Below are 14,354 nucleotides of genomic sequence, written 5' to 3' on the forward strand. Positions count from 1 at the left end.
GTTCAATTTCAGCTATATTTTGGGTAGAAAGATTTTGCACATAGTTTGGGAACCAGTCACTTTTTACAAAAATAGTTCCATAGGAAGACATATTTTGACTTCACAGAAATGAACTTAGACACAGATAGAACACCAGCCCCTCTATACGTGAATCTGCCTATGTGAGCTGTGTTGGGAAACTTCCAGAGAGTCTCTAGGCTGCCCTAGGCCCAAATGAAGTCTATGTCTGGCACCATCAGGTGTCGGGGGGGACAAGAAGGGCTGCTTTCCAAGTTTGTTCTAAGACTTGGCTTTATCATGACACTTGACAAACCCCTAGCTGTAAATGACCCCTGAAGAGGAAGTCGCAGGGTGCTAAATGGGCCTGTTATCTCAGCCAGCCTCTCCCTTTGATCCTTGGGTTTAACTTTCCACCACCCATCCTCCTGTCACAGCCCTTTCATGCCACCTCTCTTGGTTCTTGCCTCTGTCTGGGACACTCTAGCACATCAAGGAGCCACTTCACACACAGAAATCATGAGGTGATCTGGGGATGGATGTAGATATGGAAGGGCAGGGGGCAGGGGCCCCTGGAACCTGGGTCTTTGCTGATGGCAGCCAGCAGCTACGCGGTGCGAAGGGAGATAAGGGCTGGGGAAGGCCTTTGTCAACTGTGGCCAGTGTTATGACATGGCGGGAACTTGAACGGGGGGAAAAGGAGCAAAGGAAACGTTAGAGTCTCTCTCTCTCTCTCTCTCTCTCTCTCTCTCTCTCTCTCTCTCTCTCTCTCCTTTCTTTCCTTTCCTTTCCCTTCCCTTCCCTCCCCCTCATCTTTCTTTCATGATTCTGAGGGTTGAACCCAGGATCTTTGCATTGAGCTCTATCCCCAGCCCTTTTTTGTTTGGTTTTTTGAGACAAGGTCTTGCTAAGTCACTAAGTTGCCTGGGTTAGACTCAGAGTCTTTGTACTGAGCTGCATCCCTAATCCTGTTCTTATGTTTTAGATTAGATCTCGCGCCCTTTTCTAGTTGTGGTGCCGCGCGGTGAGGAGCTCCAGAGTCTGTGCTGGCAACCATGCTGCGGAAGGGTCCGTTGCAGTCCGTGGAAATCTTCCGTCACAAGAAGACAGGAACAGGGGTGGCACACTGCAAGCGGGGCAATGGCCTCATCAAGGTGAACGGGTGCCCCCTGGAGATGATCGAGCCGTGCACACTGCAATATAAGTTACTGGAGCCTGTTCTGCTTCCAGGCAAGGAGCGGTTTGCTGGTGTTGACATCCGTATCTGTGTGAAGGGTGGTGGTCAAGTTGCCCAGATTTATGCTATCCGTCAGTCCATCTCCAAAGCCCTGGTGGCCTATTACCGGAAATATGTTGATGAGGCTTCCAAGAACGAGATCAAAGATATTCTTATTTAGTACGACCGGACCCTGCTGGTAGCTGACCCCCGTCGCTGCGAATCCAAAAAGTTTGCAGATCCTGGTGCCTATGCTTGTTATCAGAAATCTTACTGATAAGATTACCATAAGAATCACCATTTGCCTTTGCAATAAACATGGGATTTTGAGGTTGAAAAAGAAAAGTAGATTAGATCTTGCTGAGTTGTCTGAATTGGACTTAACTTGTGATCTTCCTGCTTCAACCTCCCAGAGTGATGGGATTACAGGTGTGCACCACCATATTCTTATTATTTCTTATTGGATTATTTTTCGTATTTTTTTTTTTAATTTATAAATTTAAGACTTTCGAATCTGAACTTGCCTGCTCCAAAGAAGTATTCTGGTGATTCAGTCTCCGGGGTCAGGCAATAAGTGCTCACAAATGAATCACCACTTGCCCCTATTTCTTGTTTTATCATGTGCATTCCTCTCATTGGAGTTTGGATAAAGAGCACCTGGCTGTGCCAACCAGGCCTGCTGGGGTCATGGGTGGCATAGACCCAGGTGGTTGTGCAGGGTGGAGCTGAGTAGGGATGGGAGGGCCAGGGCTGTGGAGCTTCCTCAGTGGCCCAGAGGAAGTCTGCCTTCTCTCTTTGGCAGTGCTGGTAACACTCAGATATTGAATCCCACTCCACAACAAAGGCAAGTGCCTCCACGTGCCTCTGAGGCCCTCATGTCTAGCTCAGGGCTCGACCAAGGATGCTGCCTCACTTGTCCTTCAGGGCTCCCTCGGGCCTGCCCACCACACCCCCAGTTGTCTACATGCAGCCTGGTGCGCTCTGCTGGGGCAGCTGGCAGCTGCCTCTCCTGTGGCTCTGGGCCTCAGTGCTGTCTGTAAGCAGCTCCCTTCCTCTTTCCATACCTGCTCGGTTTGCTTCAGCATTTGAGGTGACCAGCCTGCCTCTCTTACTCAAGGCTCCCCTCCTCCACAGAGCCCTGCTCACCTTCCCCTGTAAGGGCTCCCTCACCCCCACAATTCCCTGTGGGACTCTCAGCCCCTAGACTGAACTTGTTCCTTGAGCACAGCAATCACATTTCAGTGTGGCTCACCGCAGGGCGCAGAGGTTTTGCTAGGCTCAGGCAGCACCTGTAGGTTCTCAGGGAAGAGACCCTGATGGTATCCCAGTATAATCTGGCCAAGTCCCTTTTGCAACACCAGCTTACTGGTCAGTAAAATATCCTGCTGAGCCCTCCAATGATGTGCTAAGCCACCTGGTTGAGTTTCCAGGATAGTCTTGATCCCCTCACCTCAAGGAAGAGCAAGGCAAGACAGGCCTCTTAGTATCTGGTGGGTGGTAACCCCATTTCCCTGGCTAGATTGGGGTTTGTCCTTATTTGTTCTGAACTATCTCCTTTCACCCAAGTCATCTACAAAGCAGAGCCTGACACAAGAACTAAGCACTCATGTTTCTTGGTAGACACAAATCTGAGACACTGAGGTGAGCAGATTGAATAGGTAGAGGAGGATGGGAGGTAGTGGGAGGCGGGGCATTTCCAGTCTGGCAAGTCCTGGAAGCAAAGCTGTGTTCCCCAGCTGCCCAGGAAGTCTCCCCAAGTGTCAGGTCTAAAGGGTCCAGTTCAGACCAGAGCGGAGGCCAGCAAGTGCTTCTCAGGGCTCTAACACCACCACCTCACTTCTCCTTATGAAAGAAACAGCAACTCTGGATACTTCAGAATAGATGCCACTGGGCGAGGAAATGCATTTCACAACATTATTGTTAAAACAAGAAAATAAGCAGGCAAGAACATCTATTTTAGATAAAATTAGACCTGCAAAGCAGACCAGACTCAGAGGAGGACTAATTCAGGCAGAAAAGCCCAAAGGAGGTGAGTAGCTCGATAGAGTCTTCTTGATTGCTCTCCGTTTAGCCTGGATTATTTTCAAAGCATCCATATTGAGGCTGAAGGTTTGTGGGGGAGGCAAGGTGAGTGTACGGCAAGAGCAGTTAGAATACATGGATGCAGAATTTGGACTGTGTGCTTTTCTTAGCTAGAGGAGCCCCAGGAGCACAAAGGCAGTTTCTGCCTCAGTCTCCCGCAGGAGATCATCAGCAAACACTGAGGCATCCTGCGTTTTTGAAAACTGTCTTCATGGTTGATAAGACCGAGCTCCCTAAATAATATGACATTGAGTGCTGTCCTCCGAACACCCAGGGACTCCTGGAAGATGATGACTCAGTCAGGAAGTTACTTATTTGGCCAAGCTCAGTGGAATCCTTTCATTAATGGAGTGTGAAGTGGGATGAGAGGAAGACGTAGCGAGAAAGATGAGGCCTCTTAGCAAAAAGCTCAGGCTCCTTGTGAGAAGAAAATACTAACTCATAGAATAGATGAGGGCAGAATATGAGCAATAAATAAAGCACACATCTCATAGATGGAGACGAACAGGAAGGCCAAGGGCCTGGTGTGCGGGATGGCGGGGAGCGATGTGGGGAGGAGTCAGGATTTGTGCTGGATCCCGCAGAGGGAGAGGCTGGCAGAGTGGTAGAGAGGAGGATGCGCTGTGGGTGGAGCCGAAAGCCTGGAAGGAGGAGCCAGCCGGAGACCCGGCCACCTGGCACAAGGGAAGGAAGGGTGAGCACACGCAGCCCTTGTAGCTAGTATAGTATGGGCTCTTGCTTATAAAGGCAGTGGGGAGCCACTGAAGATGTCTGCAGTAGAGGAATAGTGTGGTTTGAATCATGGGGTCTAACATTAGAGTTGGAAAAAATCCGTAGAGAGCACAAAGTTTGAATCTGTCATTTCATAGTTGAGAAAACCAGAGCCCAGGAAGGAAAGGGCATTTGTCCACTAGTCGACCAGTGCAAGGCCAGCTCTGTGTTCTCCTGGCTGCCTAGCCCCTGTGCTCCTGGCATGGAGCTGAAGCTCGGAGCTCAGGCTCAGGTGACTCATCCTTGCTGCCTTGTGCTGCCCCGCCCCTGCCTCACCCATCCTTACAATGGCCCTTGCTGTCCATTTGGGATTTGGACATACTTGAAAAAGAAGTCTAAGCTGTGGTTGTGTGCAGCACAGTGGAGAACTAGAGACATGGCCGATGACTCATGTGTCATGCAGCTGGGACATTTGCTTTTTGTGTCAAATATTTATGGAGCAGCTACTGTCCTAGGCAGTTGGCACTGGTGGAGAAGAAAGTGGGTTCCTTTGGCTACAGAAATCAGGCTGGTGCAACACAGCAGGGAAATGCCTTGAGGGAGGGAGGGGAACAGGGAACTATGGGCACAAAGTGGAGACCACTAAACCCTGTGTGTGTGTGTGTGAGCTCTCCCTTAGCCACTCTTTTGTTGCTGTGACAAATACCCTACCTTGTAACATAAAGAGGGAGAAGTTTATTGTGGCTCAGGGTTTCAGTGTGTTCAGTCCATAGTTGCTGGCTCCACAGGAGAAACAGCCTGTAGAAAGATGTGAGCAGAAGAGAGCTGCTCATGTCCTGGCAGCCAGGAGACCGGGGAGCCAGGAAAAGCCAGAACAAGGAGAATGTGTCCTTCCAGGGCCCATGCTCAGTCACCCCTCTTCTGACTAGCTGCCCCTTGGAACAGCATGGTCAGCTACAAACTCACCAGTCGATCAATCCATTGATAGCTTAGCACCTCCAGTAGTTAACTTCCAAAAGCTCCACCTCTGAACACAGGACTTTGGGGAGACATTGTTTTACCTAAACCACAACAGAGGGTGATGGGAATTGCCAGAGGGCTGCAGGCAGGTAGGTGGGAGCAGGAGCCCTCAGGATATGCATGGGCTCAGTGAGCCTGAAGAGCCGTGCTGACTTGGGGCTTGACGGTGAGGTTGGAAAGGTCAGTAGAACAGATAATAGACATTTTTAGCTTGTTTTAAAATCTTGGAGGTTCAGCTCAGCATGGCCTTGGAACCCGTACCACTCTGCTCCACTGTGCTCTGCTCCAACTTGATCGACAAAAATGTCCAGCCCTACAGAGACTGAGCGGTGCATTGAGTCCCTGAATACTGTTTTCCAGAAGTATGCTGGAAGGGATGGAGACAGCGTCACACTCTCCGAGACAGAGTTCCTGATGTTCACCAATAAAGAACTGGCTGCTTTCACAAAGAACCAGAAGGACCCTGGTGGTCTTGACTGCATGATGAAGAAGCTGGACCTCAACAGTGATGGGTGGCTAGATCTTCAAGAATTTCTTAACCTTATTGGCAGCTTAGCCGTAGCTTGCCATTCTTCCTTCATGTTGGCCCAGAAGCGTGTCTGAAGGCCTTGGGGCCTGGCCTCACACCTTCCCCTGCCAGATACTCAGATATCACCTCCATTAGGCCCACACAGGCCCTGAGCCGAGCCCACCACCACCTCATATAGCCACTTCTGCTGGGAGTAATAAAATCAGATTTTTTTTAAACATACAAAAAATAAAATAAAATAAAATTTTGAAGGTTAAATGGCTGATAGTGAGACATTTACAAGCATTTAAAGCATACTTATTTTCTGCTGTGGATATTGTTCTAAGTCCATGCCAACTGCATTCAGTCTTTAAAGCAACTCCAAAAGACAGGACCTGTATTATCATCACCATTTGATGAAACAGAAACAAAACACAGGGCTACCCAGCTGGTAATGGGAGAGCTGGGATTAAAAGCATTGGTCTGGCTTCAGGGCCTGAGTCCTTAAGCAGAGCCCCTGGACTATGTGGCCCCAGGAAGCTGACAATGTCATGGCAGACAGAGCTGTCTGGTGATCTCTGCGCTGCAGGAAACTGCAGGTGAGAGAGGCAGGGCCGAGGGAGGACGGTCATCCTGTTCTGTAGTCTGAGATGCTGCTGTTGCCAAGGCTGGAGTGGCAGCTGCTCCTACACAGCAAAGCCTCAGGATGGTTCCTTCTATGCAGAGGCTGAAATACATGCTCATGTGGATGGGTAGTGGAAGACCCATGCTGAAAGTTGGAATTATCTATCATGGAGCCACATATCACCCAGGGTTGCAGTGGGCAGCACTAGAACAAGTCAGGTGGATAGGAGGTAGGAGAGAGTAAGGGGCAGAGATGCAGGGCATGGAGTCTGATGGGTGGAAGCTGAGGAACATAGTGTCTGGGAAAGGTGGGACTGGGAAGACAGGCTGCACTGGGGTGGACACTAGGAAATGCTCGCAGCAGTAGGGGAAGCTAGAGAGGCTGGTGCTGGGGCACAGACTGGCTCTTTTATGGGGCATGAGGATGGATGGACTGGGAAGCAAGCAGGGCTGCCTTTCCTAGCATGGCTCTGTGCTCTGGGCACAGGGAGGCTGCCTGGCTCCTGCACTTGTGGCTTGTTTCTGGGCAGAGCCTCTGGGACAGTAACTGAGGGAGGCAACAGGCCAGGAGCAGGTAGGACTTCCTGTGGGGGGCTGATATGCTGGTGTTCAGGTTATCTTTGCACCCTGTTGTGGGAAGGGAAGATTATGAAAAGTGGGGGAGCAAGGCTGACATGGAAAGACCCAAGGACTCAGCATTCACTGCTTGATTCCCTAGCATTGCACACGAGGTTCAGGGTACAGTCACGCCCCATAAACTCCAGACAGGAGGGTGTGGATGCCTGCAGCAGAGGAGCTCTTCCAGGTCAGATGAATAGCTGCAAGCCCCACTCACGTGAGAAGCTGGCAGGTGTGGGCCAGGCGCCAATGCAGTTTTGCAGTTTGCAAAGCAGACTAGTGGGGCATTGGGTGGGCTGCATCCTCCTTCAGAGGGAGAAACTGCTTGGGAGGCAGGCTGCTTCTGTCCTGATTTGGGAGCCTCTGAGATCCTCTTTAGAACCACAGCGAAGGGAGCTGGCATCCTGCTAACAGCCCATCTCGCTGGCAAGCCCAGGATGGCTGTGGTGGCGCAGCGGGAGTGCTCTGCCCCTGTCCTCGTCTCCCCCTGCCGCAGGCTGACTCATTCCCTCTGACACAGACAGATTGTGTCTTGCGCTTTGCGTGGGAGCTGCTATGCAGAGCTAAAGCTGTTCCCAGGAATTGTGACCTTCCAAAGGAGGGATTGTTCTAAATATGTTCCTCTAATGAGACTTTCTTATTATCTTATTAATGAGCTCCTAAGAGGAAACAGCTGATGCCCCTGTGTTTGCTTTTCTTCTCATGGGGGTGTCTCTGTCTATTGGCTCTGAATTCTCAACCCTGTCATGAGGTCAGGCCTGGTTTAGTGGTCCTGGATTGGGTGTGACTTCTGGACTAAAATACCTGTGGGGGATGCTGCCTTGGGAACAGAGTTTCTGGGGTCCTCCCTAGCAGAGTGTCTAGGTGTTCTCCTAGCAGATGGCGGCACTCTGGGATCGGATGACTTACCAAGGCCTGGATGAAGTTAGTGGACTGTTCTGGTCAGAATGTATCAGGACAGAGCTCACACTGCCAAGGGTTCTGGGGCAATAGGGAAGAGCAGGTATCATGCATGTCAGTTTTCCAGAAGCCTCGCCTGAAAGCTCACCTCCTTAGAGGGGGCTTGGCTGGCAGGGGTCCTCGCTGTTTGGATATGGCACCCCTTACTTGAAATGATTGCTTTTGACTTTGTTCTTTGGGAGATGTGGCAAGAACTCAATTTTCAGCCAACTGTAGTTTGCAAAGCTCTGGTAGTGCCTGTGGGGCTGATAAAACAGGAGGCATCCAGGTCCATTTTTATTGTGTGCAGCTACATGAGGCAGGCCTAGCACAGGGAGGGCTCCGTGTGGTGGTAGGGGGCAGGCTGCTCAGTGCCCAGCTGGCTCGGAATCAGCACCAGCTAACAGCAGTTTGCTGAGTGCCTGCAGGAAGATGGGGCAGGAAAATGCAAGGTAAGACTGGCTTCAGGGAGCTCACAGGGGAATTTGATAAAAGTGTTATAGGAGCTCAGCTTTCCCATATGTAAAACAGAAGTAATAAACACTGTTAGGGGAATTTGAAAGGATGCTGGAGGTAAAGAAAGTGTCCTGGCACATGGCGGAAGCACATTATTTGCTGCAGGAATAAACTCAGAAAGGTGAATGAAAGGGATGTAGCCTCAGGTATGCATTTCATGCCGACAGGTACAGTACCAAGGCTAAGCCAGCTTCTCAGCATACTGCCCAGGGAAGGTGGAAGTTAGATGAGGATGGGTTGACCTTCCATCGATGCAGGAGCATGGGGGCTGGAGGGGAACTGCTGTATCTGAAATGTGTCTCAGACTTAGGGACCCACTGTTCAGAGATGGCACCTGAGAGGCCAAGGACAGGGAGGAAGGAGGGTGACCTGACTGTAGCCAGTTGTGCTCTTAGGTAAACAGAACTTTGGATTTGGGTTTGAGAGCAGCTTGGACTTTTTTTTTCTTTTTTGGTACTGGGACTCGAACTCAGGACCTTGCACTTGCCAGGCAGGCACTTGTACCGCTGAGCTACATCCCCGAAGCCCTGTGTTCAGTTTGTTACTGTGAACATGATGCGAGTGTGGGGGCCAGTGTTTGGGGTCATCAGGAGTCTCTCTAAAATGCAAATGATGACACTAAAGTATTTCCCACTTTTCTGAGTAGTGGCTTTGCTAGTGAGAATCAAATGCAGCTGAATCTGTGGACATGCATAATCCACTGTGAATCACCGTGGAAATATGATGGGTACGATTTTCTGTCTCTTCTAAACCTTGATTCTCTACCATGTCCTCAGCTTTCCATCCTGGGGATGTTCACATGTTCAGGGAGAGTCCAAGCTAAGTCAAAGGAAGGAACAGTGGGTATTAAAATGCTGGATGGTCTCTTCTGTCCAAGAAAAGTCTTTCCAATCTGAGCACAAGAACTGAAGGGCTGAGAGGAAAGGGTGGGGGATAAGTGGACGATGCACAGACAGCGCAGATCTTCATCACCGCTGGTGCCCACATCTGTTTCCTCCTCCCAGTCCTCTGTTTCCATCCCTCTACCTCCTTCTTGTCCATTGAGGTTGTAAACTGTCTCAGAAAGTCAGCATGGGATATGTGTCTTGCTGCACAAAGTTGGAGATAAGATAGGAGTTAGGCTTGGGGCAGCATTGACCCAGCAGGGTGGAGCCAAGGTGGGCCAACCTGGGACTGAGGTTGATGGCTGGAGAAAGAGTGCAGGCCCCGAGGTTTCTGTGATCGTGTTTTTCTTTCTCTACTCCATTAGCTGGAAAGATGCCAGGAGGTGATGGCTCTGAAGGAACAGACTTTCATGGAAATGACTCTAACATTCAGTTACTAATTTCATGTCCAAGCAAGGACTATTGGTCTGGTCATAAAGATGTCCTAGCCCACAGCAGGAGTGGCCTGCTGCCTTCCTGGCAGAGGGCACAGAGGCCTCTGGCTGTACACACCTGTAGTTCCAGCACCAAGAGCAGCTTCTTGGGCTGGCTTGGCAGATCCAGAAGAAGCAATAAGAGGCAGCAGTAATCATCCCTTAGTGCTAACAGCCTGCAGAATGGGTACCACTGCCTCTGATTTACAGATGGGGAAGCTGAGATTCAATATGTCCTACTGACTACACTGCCCAAACTCAGGAAAGGGGAGAAAGATGGATCTTCAACAGAAAAAGTGGGGTGTGTCTGGTTGTGAGAAGTGTAGGACATAGGACTTAGTGGCACAGTGAGTCTCTGGATGGGCTAATGGACCTGGAGAGAGGTCAGGCTTCTGGACAGGGCTGTGGGCAATAGTTGTGAATGGTAGTGTGAGTAGCTTGGACTCCTAAAGCCCCAGGGCTGAGCCTAAGACCTTGCTTTTGGGCTTGGCTTTGTTCAGCCCACTCTTGTACCAATGGTCTGTCATGCATCCTTTGTCAAAGCACTTCCAGAAAATTGTCAAAGTAATTGTGCAGATCTCCAGTGGTTGTGAGAGAGTGGCTCCCCAGAGCTGCGTGATGCACACAGCCTCAGCCTTGGCTCTTCATTGCTCCACAGCCCTGGGGTCTGGCCACACAGGCGCTCTCCTTCTTCCAAGCTTTTCAGGCTCAGCTGGTCCCAGCTCTGCGCTGGGCACATCTCACCTGGATCAGCTCCCATGGGTACTCTGGTGACCTGTGCCCCACTCGTGCAGCTGCCGCAGCTCCTCTCTAGGCCCCTCAGCCTCTCACTGGCCATGGCCATCAGGGAGGAAAAGTTTAGATAACAAGGAGATAGCCAATGCAACCATTTTAGTGATCACTACTGCCAGAGGCAGAAAAAGTGAGGAGCTAAGAGTTTGGAGCCTGAGCCACTGGAGCACCAGTCACCAGGCACCCGGCTCACATTCCTGTAATTGGCTCATGCAGGAGTAACGCCTAATCTCAAGTCAGCTTTCACATATGATGAAGTACAAATGCCATGTATCTGTACGTGTGTGTTTATTTTTCAGCAACACTCTTCTATCATTTATCTAATGAGTATAGAACGAAATTGCAAGTTTTCAGCTAAGCTACTTATCCTCGAGGTTAGTTCTTTGTGTCCTCCTACACCCAGATGTCTTTTTGAGTGTAAGTATGGGAGTTCTTTCTGTTTGATTGGTAGTATCTAGAGAGCGCGCACTGCCTCTGATTAATTTGCTTTTCATAACACTTAGCATGATGAAGCAGGTAGGTAAATGCTAATAAAGGTGTTGGTGATGCTATCATCTCCCTGCGCAGAGAGCTAAGTAGCTTCAGAAGTAGCTATTTATTAATTTGTAGGTTGATGGTAAGGATGGGAGAGAAAAAGATGTTGGAGGGATAAAGGGTGAAGAACATTGGGAAGTTCTGTCCCTGGAAATGCCATAATATCCACTCATTTATAGTAGAAAGTGTTTGGGAATATGATAAAAGTTAATGCTGGTATATACTAAAACATGTTATGGAAAATTTCTGCCTAGCTAATATAATTTGGTTCATGATAAAATATCAAGAAGTGACACCAAATGCACCTCTAGAAAGGCAATACAATTAACCAAGCAGCAGAGATTTCTGAAAGCAACTGTTTGAAGCTAAATTGATTGCTCTTTTGGTAAAATGATCGTGGTTGTACTAGAAGAGAAGCCAATATCCTAAGGATTTGGGAAATGGGTTGATAGCATTCCTCTTTTATTTACTAAGTTTAATGAAAAGCTGTCACAGAAAATCAGTTGCTTTGGCTACTTGCCTGGAAGTGTTTGAGCAACAATTTTATGATGCACGTGCATTTACCTGGATGACAGTATGTTTTTTTTAATAGGCATTTTCCAAACTTTCAGTTTGTTTGCTTCAGAAATTTATTTCCTTTTTTTAAAAAAAACGTCTAGAAATGCCTTTCCATACTTGATCAGGGGATAGCACAATATATTTTAATGAGCTGAAGTAGGTATTTTATAATGAACACATCTTTAAATTGTAATGCCTTGAAGTATCATATTAGTAATTTGAAAAAGCAAAATTGAAGCATCATTGTGACAGTTTATTTTATGGAGTCACTTGTAGGTGTATTTGTGACACAGGCCTTTTCTTACTGCTTCACATTCATCCCGGTGTATTCCTCCTCAGCAGAATGTATTGGACAATGTTCCATTTCTGAGAGAAAAAACTCCCTTGTCTCAGTATTCCTCAATCATTTTTCCTTTTTGGAGTGTCATGAACCTGAGTTGTGTTTGAAAAGTCCATGAAAGGTCTACAGAACTTTCCCTAGAAAAGAACTACCTGTAGTCATTTGGAGGTTCAAGGTATGGACCGCAAGCTAAAATTTCTAATGTATTTCATCTTGAGAACTTAAATTGCCCACCACATTTTTCTTCCTTTTCCTTTCCTCGAGACCTTTTTCTTTCCCCTGATAGAGAGTAGCTGATTACTGCAGGCCAAAGCAGTTCTTCACTAATTTTGCTTCTAGAATATTGGACTGATGAAGACAAGGGCCTAATTCAACGCATGATCATGAAGCATGAATTCCTTCAGCAAATAGGGCTGGACACACATATTCTGGGATTCGTGACAGCACTGAATGTGAGCCGAGAGGAAGGTGTGGTTTCTTTCTGCCTTTAAGGGACTCTTATGTCATGGTGTAGGCCAGCTAGAAATGAAATACTGGGTCTTGGCTCCTCTACAAGGTCAAATGGCATCTTCATTCTCATCTGGGTCAGCTCACAGATGCATAATGTTTCCCAAAAAATGAAATGACTGACAAAATTTCATAGGCAAGGCACTCAAAGGGCACCTCTGATCAACACAAACATCTTTGTACTGATTTCTCCATACATTTCCAAGAGCGGGAGCATTTCTGTTGATTAATTTCCTAGAAGTAGATTTGTTAGGTCCAAGGGCTTGAATGTTTAAAGTAGGGAGACCCAGATTACCTTTCAGAAAAGGTTGTGCCAATTTCCTGGATTGGAAAAATTCCTTTCTTTATGAATGATGATACTTGCTCAGTGATTAATTTTGCAAGAAATATTGATATTTCCTTACATGGAGTTCTGTGTAAGCTCTTGTTTAACTCCTGCAGAGTTTTACTTGTCTTCTCTAGGGGAAATATCACCCCCTTCTGAATCTCTGAAGCATTGTTTCTGGGACCTCATCTGCCTTCCTTCTCTTTCTACCTTGTCCCCAGAGGTCATCCCATAGCTTCTTTCCCATGGCTCCTTTGGTTCTGTCTTGCACTGTTCCTACTCCACAGCAGTCCAGATCCTCTGGGGTCAAATCCAATACACTTCTTTGGTTCCTTGCAGCCAAGAACATTCCTGGCTTCTCTTCCAAATGGGGAGTGAATTTGGCTAGGATGAGGCTCTAAGCTGGGGAGAAGAGGTCTAGGAAGGGAAGAGAGTGACAGCTTTTTTCATTTTGCTATGAGAATGAACTTTTCAGTTTTATCTTGTTTATCCGATTTTTCTTTCTTGGAATGTGGCTTCCTGTTGAGGCTGACTTCAAGGCAAGGACTTTGTGGGCTGACATTAGTCAAGGTCACCACCAGTCCACAGCCTTAGTGTACAGTGCATACAGTACTACCACATGTAGGAGACCCCAGGGGGTTGCCACTTTAGGCCTTTCCTCTGGATGAACTCAGCCCAGAGCTAGAATGGGGTCTTAGTCCAAGAGGGGCAGGTTTGACGTCAGCCTCACTCATGTGTCCTTGGCCGTGTGCTGCCGCCACACAGCAATTGCAGCAGTGGGTTGCATTCGTAGCTGCTATTCGGAGGGCCTTCAAGGTGGCGGCTCTGGAAGATACACAGCCTACAACTAAGTAGGCCCTCAGCCTCTGCAAATTCAGCTTCCTTCATCTTTCTAATCTTCTGTTATCTTCCCTGCCTTTGTCTACCTCTGCCTCCCTCTTGCGTTTTACTTCTCTTGTGTCCTAGAGAAAAAAAATCACATTGAAGAATTTGTCTGAATGGTGGCTGGATCTGATTAGAGCAAGTTGCATGCTTGGTTGTGGCTGGTGGCTTTTCCCTCTGGTCTCGGCTATGCTGGCCTCTTGGATCCTAAAATCCTCAGTGTGAGGCATAATCCCATTGGCCTGACTGTGCTAATGATAAGGCTGTGTTGATAAGGCTATATTAATGCTCGCTGCTGTAACACGGACCCATTGAAATCCCACTGTCAACGCAGGGTTTACTTCTGACTTAGAAAGTAGTTGAGGACTGTGTTCAGGGTAGTAATTTAGGCACACATACTGCTCTTACTGCCTTGCCACCTCAACCTTAGCCTACAGAAGGGAAAAGAAAGTGGGAAGAAGATCTGATTTTGACTTGTAAATGGCCCACGTCACTTCTACTCCCTTTGAGGGACTTGGTCAGGGCTCTGTGGTTTGAACACTGGTAGTATTCTCAGAGCACACATATTAAAGGCCGGGTCCCCAGGCAATGCTCGTGGGAGGTGCTATGGACTTTGGTGAGGCTGCACCTCCTGGGAGGTCCTTAGGGCACTGGGGAATGTTCTCTGAAGGATTATAAATCCTGTCTCTTCTTGTCCATCTCTGACCTGGAATGTGACCAAATATTACAACATGTGCTCTTGATGTTGCCACCCATTACATCTACCAGATGGCCAAGCTGATGGGACCACTGTAACTTGGACTTGTACCTCTTATATTTAACTTAAGT

The 14,354-nt window shown here is 48.2% G+C and overlaps 2 pseudogenes; both read left to right on the forward strand.

Annotated features, from left to right (window-relative positions):
- The first annotated feature begins 1,052 nt into the window (after nucleotides 1–1,052).
- Nucleotides 1,053–1,490, forward strand: LOC101566142 (annotated as a pseudogene).
- Nucleotides 1,491–5,329: 3,839 nt separating this feature from the next.
- On the forward strand, nucleotides 5,330–5,629 carry LOC101573182 (annotated as a pseudogene).
- Nucleotides 5,630–14,354: the final 8,725 nt, after the last annotated feature.

Source organism: Octodon degus, unplaced genomic scaffold (genome assembly GCF_000260255.1).
Source record: "Octodon degus isolate 3935 unplaced genomic scaffold, OctDeg1.0 scaffold00250, whole genome shotgun sequence".
Classification (NCBI taxonomy): Eukaryota; Metazoa; Chordata; class Mammalia; order Rodentia; family Octodontidae; genus Octodon; species Octodon degus.